This window comes from Vanellus vanellus (genome assembly GCF_965231255.1).
Source record: "Vanellus vanellus genome assembly, chromosome: 31".
Taxonomy (NCBI): domain Eukaryota; kingdom Metazoa; phylum Chordata; class Aves; order Charadriiformes; family Charadriidae; genus Vanellus; species Vanellus vanellus.
Window position 1 is genome coordinate 322,616 of NC_138936.1, and position 7,674 is coordinate 330,289.

Below are 7,674 nucleotides of genomic sequence, written 5' to 3' on the forward strand. Positions count from 1 at the left end.
GCATGACATGGTTGGGGACAGTTGGTCATCAACGGAGATGGTTGGGGACAGTGGGGGATGACAGGGATGGGCATGACATGGTTGGGGACAGTTGGTCATCAATGGGGATGGTTGGGGACAGTGGGGGACAACAGGGATGGGCATGACATGGTTGGGGACAGTTGGTCATCAATGGGGATGGTTGGGGACAGTGGGGGACAACAGGGATGGGCATGACATGGTTGGGGACAGTTGGTCATCAACGGAGATGGTTGGGGACAGTGGGGGATGACAGGGATGGGCATGACATGGTTGGGGACAGTTGGTCATCAATGGGGATGGTTGGGGACAGTGGGGGACAACAGGGATGGGCATGACATGGTTGGGGACAGTTGGTCATCAACGGGGATGGTTGGGGACAGTGGGGGACAACAGGGATGGGCATGACATGGTTGGGGACAGTTGGTCATCAACGGAGATGGTTGGGGACAGTGGGGGATGACAGGGATGGGCATGACATGGTTGGGGACAGTTGGTCATCAATGGGGATGGTTGGGGACAGTGGGGGACAACAGGGATGGGCATGACATGGTTGGGGACAGTTGGTCATCAACGGGGATGGTTGGGGACAGTGGGGGACAACAAGGATGGGCATGACATGGTTGGGGACAGTTGGTCATCAATGGGGATGGTTGGGGACAGTTGGGGTGGTTGGGGACAGTGGGGGACAACAGGGATGAGCATGACAGATGGTTGGGGACAGTTGGGGTGGTTGGGGACAGTTGGGGTGGTTGGGGACAGTGGGGGACAACAGGGATGAGCATGACATGGTTGGGGACAGTTGGTCATCAACGGAGATGGTTGGGGACAGTGGGGGACAACAGGGATGGGCATGACAGTTGGGGACAGTTGGTCATCAATGGGGATGGTTGGGGACAGTTGGGGTGGTTGGGGACAGTGGTCAACAACAGGGAGGGGCATGACATGGTTGGGGACAGTTGGTCATCAACGGGGATGGTTGGGGACAGTTGGGGTGGTTGGGGACAGTGGGGAAAAATAGCTTTGGGGACAGGCATGACAGGGATGATGGGGACAGTTGGTCATCAATGGGAAAGGTTGGGGACAGTGGGGGTGGTTGGGGACAGTGGGGCGCAATGGTGGTGGCTGGGGACAGTTGGGGACAGTGGGGCACAGTGGTGATGGTTGGGGACAGTGGGGGACAGTAGGGCATCGTGATGGGGACAATGGGGACAGTGGGGCACAGCGGTGACAGTTGGGGAAAGCGGTGATGGTTGGGGACAGTGGGGCACAGTGGGGATGGTTGGGGACAGGGGGGTATAGGGGTGATGGGGACAGTGGGGATGGTTGGGGACAATGGGGACAGTTGGGGACAGTGGTGATCGTTGGGCACAGTTGGGGACAGTGGGGCACAGTGGTGATGGTTGGGGACAGTGGGGACAATGAGGATGGTTGGGGACAGTGGGGCACAGTGGGGATGTTTGGGGACAATGGGGACAGTGGGGCACAGTGCTGATGGTTGGGGACAGTTGGGGACAATGGGGATGGTTGGGGACAGTGGGGCACAGTGGGGATGTTTGGGGACAATGGGGACAGTTGGGGACAGTGGGGCACAGTGCTGATGGTTGGGGACAGTTGGGGACAATGGGGATGGTTGGGGACAGTGGGGCACAGTGCTGATGGTTGGGGACAGTTGGGGACAATGGGGATGGTTGGGGACAGTGGGGCACAGTGGGGATGGTTGGGGACAATGGGGATGGTTGGGGACGATGGGGACAGTTGGGGACAATGGTGATTGTTGGGGACAGTGGGGCACAACTGTGATATTTGGGGACAGTTGGGGACAGCGTGGCACAGTGGTGATGGTTGGGGACGATGGGGATGGTTGGGGACAGTGGGGCACAGCGTGGATGTTTGGGGGCAATGGGGACAGTTGGGGACAGTGGTGATTGTTGGGGACAGTGGGGCACAGTGGTGATGGTTGGGGACAGTGGGGACAATGAGGATGTTTGGGGACAGGGGGGCACAGTGGGGATGTTTGGGGACAATGGGGACAGTTGGGGACAATGAGGATGGTTGGGGACAGTGGGGCACAGCGGGGATGTTTGGGGGCAATGGGGACAGTTGGGGACAGTGGTGATTGTTGGGGACAGTGGGGCACAACAGTGATATTTGGGGACAGTTGGGGACGATGGGGATGGTTGGGGACAGTGGGGCACAGCGGGGATGTTTGGGGGCAATGGGGACAGTTGGGGACAGTGGTGATCATTGGGGACAGCGTGGCACAGCGCTGATGGTTGGGGACAGTTGGGGACAGTGGGGAAAGCGGTGATCTTTGGGGACAATGGGGACAAGTGGCGCACAGCCGCGCCCGCCCGCCCCGTCCGGCAGCGCCGGGGACGCCCCGCCCCTTTCCCCGCCCCCTTCCCCGCCCTTCCCCGCTCTTTTCCACGCCCCTTTCCCGCCCCTTTCCCCGCCCCCTTCCCCGCCCTTCCCCGCTCTTTTCCACGCCCCTTTCCCGCCCCTTTCCCGCCCCTTTCCCCGCCCCTTTCCCCGCCCCTTCCGCCCTCTGGCGGCGCTCTGGCGCCCTCTGGCGGCCGCGTCTGGAACCGGCGGGCGGCGGCGGGGCCCGGCGCGGCGGGTGAGTGCGGGTCCGGACCGGGCCTTGAACGGCGGCAAAGGCCCCGAACAGCCCCGAAAGGCTCCGAAACGGTCCCGGCTGCCGGTTGGAGGGTAGCGGGGCCGGAGAGGGGAGTGCTGGGCCGTGGCTGGGTAGGAAGTTGGGGCCCGGCGGGGCTGAGGCGGGTTGGGGGGGGGGGGGGGGGGAACCGGGCCTGAGGTGAGGCTCCTGAGGGCTGGGCCGGGGTGTGTGGGGTGCTGTGGGGTTGGGATGGGGTGTATAGGGGTCCCAGGGGGTCGGGATGGGGTGTGTGGGGTGCTATGGGGTCGGGATGGGGTGTGTGTGGGTCTCTGGGGTCTGGGGCTGGGTGTGGGGCATCCTATGGGGCTGGATTGGGGTGTGGAGGAGTCCCATGGGGCCGGGCTGGGGTGTGTGGGGTGCTATGGGGTCGGGATGGGGTGTATGGGGGTCCCTGGGGTGTGGGACCAGGTGCGGGGGATTCTATGGGGCTGGGATGGGGTGTGGGGTATCCTATGGGGCTGGGCTGGGGTGTGTGGGGTGCTATGGGGTCGGGATGGGGTGTATGGGGGTCCCTGGGGTGTGGGGCTGGGTGTGGGGGATCCTATGGGGCTGGGATGGAGTGTGGAGGAATCCCATGGGGCTGGGCTGGGGTGTGTGGGGTGCTGTGGGGTCGGGATGGGGTGTATGGGGGTCCCTGGGGTGTGGGGCTGGGTGTGGGGGATCCTATGGGGCTGGGCTGGGGTGTGGAGGAGTCCCATGGGGCTGGGCTGGGGTGTGTGGGGTGCTATGGGGTGTATAGGGGTCCCTGGGGTCTGGGGCTGGGTGTGGGGGATCCTATGGGGCTGGGATGGAGTGTGGAGGAGTCCCATGGGGCTGGGCTGGGGTGTGTGGGGTGCTATGGGGTCGGAATGGGGTGTGTGTGGGTCTCTGGGGTCTGGGGCTGGGTGTGGGGCATCCTATGGGGCTGGGCTGGGGTGTGGAGGAGTCCCATGGGGCTGGGCTGGGGTGTGTGGGGTGCTATGGGGTGTATAGGGGTCCCTGGGGTCTGGGGATGGGTGTGGGGGATCCTATGGGGCTGGGATGGAGTGTGGAGGAATCCCATGGGGCTGGGCTGGGGTGTGTGGGGTGCTATGGGGTCGGGCTGGGGTGTGTGGGGGTCCCTGGGGTCTGGGGCTGGGTGTGGGGCATCCTATGGGGCTGGGCTGGGGTGTGGAGGAGTCCCATGGGGCTGGGCTGGGGTGTGTGGGGTGCTATGGGGTCGGGCTGGGGTGTGTGTGGATCTCAGGGGTCTGGGGCTGGGTGTGGGGCATCCTATGGGGCTGGGCTGGGGTGTGTGGGGTGCTATGGGGTCGGGCTGGTGTGTGTGTGGGTCCCTGGGGTGTGGGGCTGGGTGTGGGGGATCCAATGGGGCTGGATTGGGGTGTAGAGGAGTCCCATGGGGCTGGGCTGGGGTGTGTGGGGTGCTATGGGGTGTATAGGGGTCCCTGGGGTCTGGGGATGGGTGTGGGGGATCCTATGGGGCTGGGATGGAGTGTGGAGGAATCCCATGGGGCTGGGCTGGGGTGCGTGGGGTGCTATGGGGTCAGGATGGGGTGTGTGGGGGTCCCTGGGGTCTGGGGCCGGGTGTGGGGGATCCTATGGGGCTGGGATGGAGTGTGGAGGAATCCCATGGGGCTGGGCTGGGGTGTGTGGGTTGCTATGGGGTTGGGATGGGGTGTGTGTGGGTCCCTGGGGTCTGGGGCTGGGTGTGGGGCATCCTATGGGGCTGGGCTGGGGTGTGTGGGGTGCTATGGGGTCGGGATGGGGTGTGTGGGGGTCCCTGGGGTCTGGGGCTGGGTGTGGGGCATCCTATGGGGCTGGGCTGGGGTGTGTGGGGTGCTATGGGGTCGGGCTGGGGTGTGTGGGGGTCCCTGGGGTCTGGGGCCGGGTGTGGGGCATCCTATGGGGCTGGGCTGGGGTGTGTGGGGTGCTATGGGGTCGGGATGGGGTGTGTGTGGGTCCCTGGGGTGTGGGGCTGGGTGTGGGGCATCCTATGGGGCTGGGCTGGGGTGTGGAGGAGTCCCATGGGGCTGGGCTGGGGTGTGTGGGGTGCTATGGGGTCAGGATGGGGTGTGTGGGGGTCCCTGGGGTCTGGGGCTGGGTGTGGGGCATCCTATGGGGCTGGGCTGGGGTGTGGAGGAGTCCCATGGGGCTGGGCTGGGGTGTGTGGGGTGCTATGGGGTGTATAGGGGTCCCTGGGGTCTGGGGCTGGGTGTGGGGGATCCTATGGGGCTGGGATGGAGTGTGGAGGAATCCCATGGGGCTGGGCTGGGGTGTGTGGGGTGCTGTGGGGTCGGGATGGGGTGTGTGTGGGTCTCTGGGGTCTGGGGCTGGGTGTGGGGCATCCTATGGGGCTGGGCTGGGGTGTGGAGGAGTTCCATGGGGCTGGGCTGGGGTGTGTGGGGTGCTATGGGGTCGGGCTGGGGTGTGTGGGGGTCCCTGGGGTCTGGGGCTGGGTGTGGGGCATCCTATGGGGCTGGGCTGGGGTGTGGAGGAGTCCCATGGGGCTGGGCTGGGGTGTGTGGGGTGCTATGGGGTCGGGCTGGGGTGTGTGTGGATCTCAGGGGTCTGGGGCTGGGTGTGGGGCATCCTATGGGGCTGGGCTGGGGTGTGTGGGGTGCTATGGGGTCGGGCTGGTGTGTGTGTGGGTCCCTGGGGTGTGGGGCCGGGTGTGGGGGATCCAATGGGGCTGGATTGGGGTGTAGAGGAGTCCCATGGGGCTGGGCTGGGGTGTGTGGGGTGCTATGGGGTGTATAGGGGTCCCTGGGGTCTGGGGCTGGGTGTGGGGGATCCTATGGGGCTGGGATGGGGGGTGCTATGGGGCGTGAGGGTCTCAGGGGGCTGGGATAGGGCATATGGGGGTCCCGGGGGCTGGCTTGAGGTATGTGGGGTGCTATGGGGCTGAGATGGGGCGTGAGGGTCTCAGGGGGCTGGGATAGGGAATATGGGGGTCCCGGGGGCTGGCTTGAGGTATGTGGGGTGCTATGGGGCGTGAGGGGTCTCGGGGGGCTGGGATAGGGAATATGGGGGTCCCAGGGGTCTGGCTCAAGGTATGTGGGGTGCTATGGGGCTGGGATGGGGCGTGAGGGTCTCGGGGGGCTGGGATAGGGCATATGGGGGTCCCGGGGGCTGGCTTGAGGTATGTGGGGTGCTATGGGGCGTGAGGGGTCTCGGGGGGCTGGGATAGGGAATATGGGGGTCCCAGGGGTCTGGCTCGAGGTATGTGGGGTGCTATGGGGCTGGGATGGGGCGTGAGGGTCTCGGGGGGCTGGGATAGGGCATATGGGGGTCCCGGGGGGCTGGCTCGAGGTATGTGGGGTGCTATGGGGCGAGAGGGGTCTTGGGGGGCTGGGATAGGGAATATGGGGGTCTCTGGGGTCTGGCTCAAGGTATGTGGGGTGCTATGGGGCTGGGATGGGGCGTGAGGGTCTCGGGGGGCTGGGATAGGGAATATGGGGGTCCCAGGGGTCTGGCTCGAGGTACGTGGGGTCCTATGGGGCTGGGATGGGGCGTGAGGGTCCCAGGGGGCAGGGATAGGGAATATGTGGGTCCCGGGGGCTGGCTTGAGGTACGTGGGGTCCTATGGGGCTGGGATGGGGCGTGAGGGTCTCGGGGGGCTGGGATAGGGAATATGGGGGTCCCGGGGGCTGGCTTGAGGTATGTGGGGTGCTATGGGGCTGGGATGGGGCGTGAGGGTCCCAGGGGGCTGGGATAGGGCATATGGGGGTCTCTGGGGTCTGGCTCGAGGTATGTGGGGTGCTATGGGGCGTGAGGGGTCTTGGGGGGCTGGGATAGGGAATATGGGGGTCCCGGGGGGCTGGCTTGAGGTATGTGGGGTGCTATGGGGCTGAGATGGGGCGTGAGGGTCCCAGGGGGCTGGGATAGGGAATATGGGGGTCCCGGGGGCTGGCTTGAGGTATGTGGGGTGCTATGGGGCTGAGATGGGGTGTGAGGGTCTCAGGGGGCTGGGATAGGGAATATGGGGGTCCCGGGGGCTGGCTTGAGGTACGTGGGGTGCTATGGGGCTGAGATGGGGCGTGAGGGTCCCGGGGGGCTGGGATAGGGAATATGGGGGTCCCTGGGGTCTGGCTCGAGGTATGTGGGGCGCTATGGGGCGTGAGGGGTCTCGGGGGGCTGGGATAGGGAATATGGGGGTCCCGGGGGGCTGGCTTGAGGTATGTGGGGTGCTATGGGGCTGGGATGAGGCATGAGGGTCTCAGGGGGCTGGGATAGGGCATATGGGGGTCCCGGGGGCTGGCTTGAGGTATGTGGGGTGCTATGGGGCGAGAGGGGTCTTGGGGGGCTGGGATAGGGAATATGGGGGTCTCTGGGGTCTGGCTCAAGGTATGTGGGGTGCTATGGGGCTGGGATGGGGCGTGAGGGTCTCACGGGGCTGGGATAGGGCATATGGGGGTCCCTGGGGTCTGGCTCAAGGTATGTGGGGTGCTATGGGGCTGGGATGAGGCGTGAGGGTCCCAGGGGGCTGGGATAGGGAATATGGGGGTCCCAGGGGGCTGGCTCAAGGTATGTGGGGTGCTATGGGGCTGGGATGAGGCATGAGGGTCTCTGGGGGCTGGGATAGGGAATATGGGGGTCCCGGGGGCTGGCTTGAGGTATGTGGGGTGCTATGGGGCGTGAGGGGTCTCGGGGGGCTGGGATAGGGAATATGGAGGTCCCGGGGGCTGGCTTGAGGTATGTGGGGTGCTATGGGGCTGGGATGCGGCGTGAGGGTCCCAGGGGGCTGGGATAGGGAATATGTGGGTCCCAGGGGGCTGGCTTGAGGTATGTGGGGTGCTATGGGGCTGGGATGCGGTGTGAGGGTCCCAGGGGGCTGGGATAGGGAATATGGGGGTCCCAGGGGGCTGGCTCGAGGTATGTGGGGTGCTATGGGGCGTGAGCGTCTTGGGGGGCTGGGATAGGGCATATGGGGGTCCCGGGGGCTGGCTCGAGGTATGTGGGGTGCTATGGGGCTGGGATGGGGCGTGAGGGTCTCAGGG

At 65.5% G+C, this 7,674-nt stretch overlaps 1 protein-coding gene across 1 annotated transcript in view; it reads left to right on the top strand.

Annotated features, from left to right (window-relative positions):
* CCDC9 (coiled-coil domain containing 9) overlaps positions 1 to 7,674 on the top strand; it is a 206,193-nt gene that overhangs the window by 12,594 nt on the left and 185,925 nt on the right. The window lies entirely within an intron of this gene.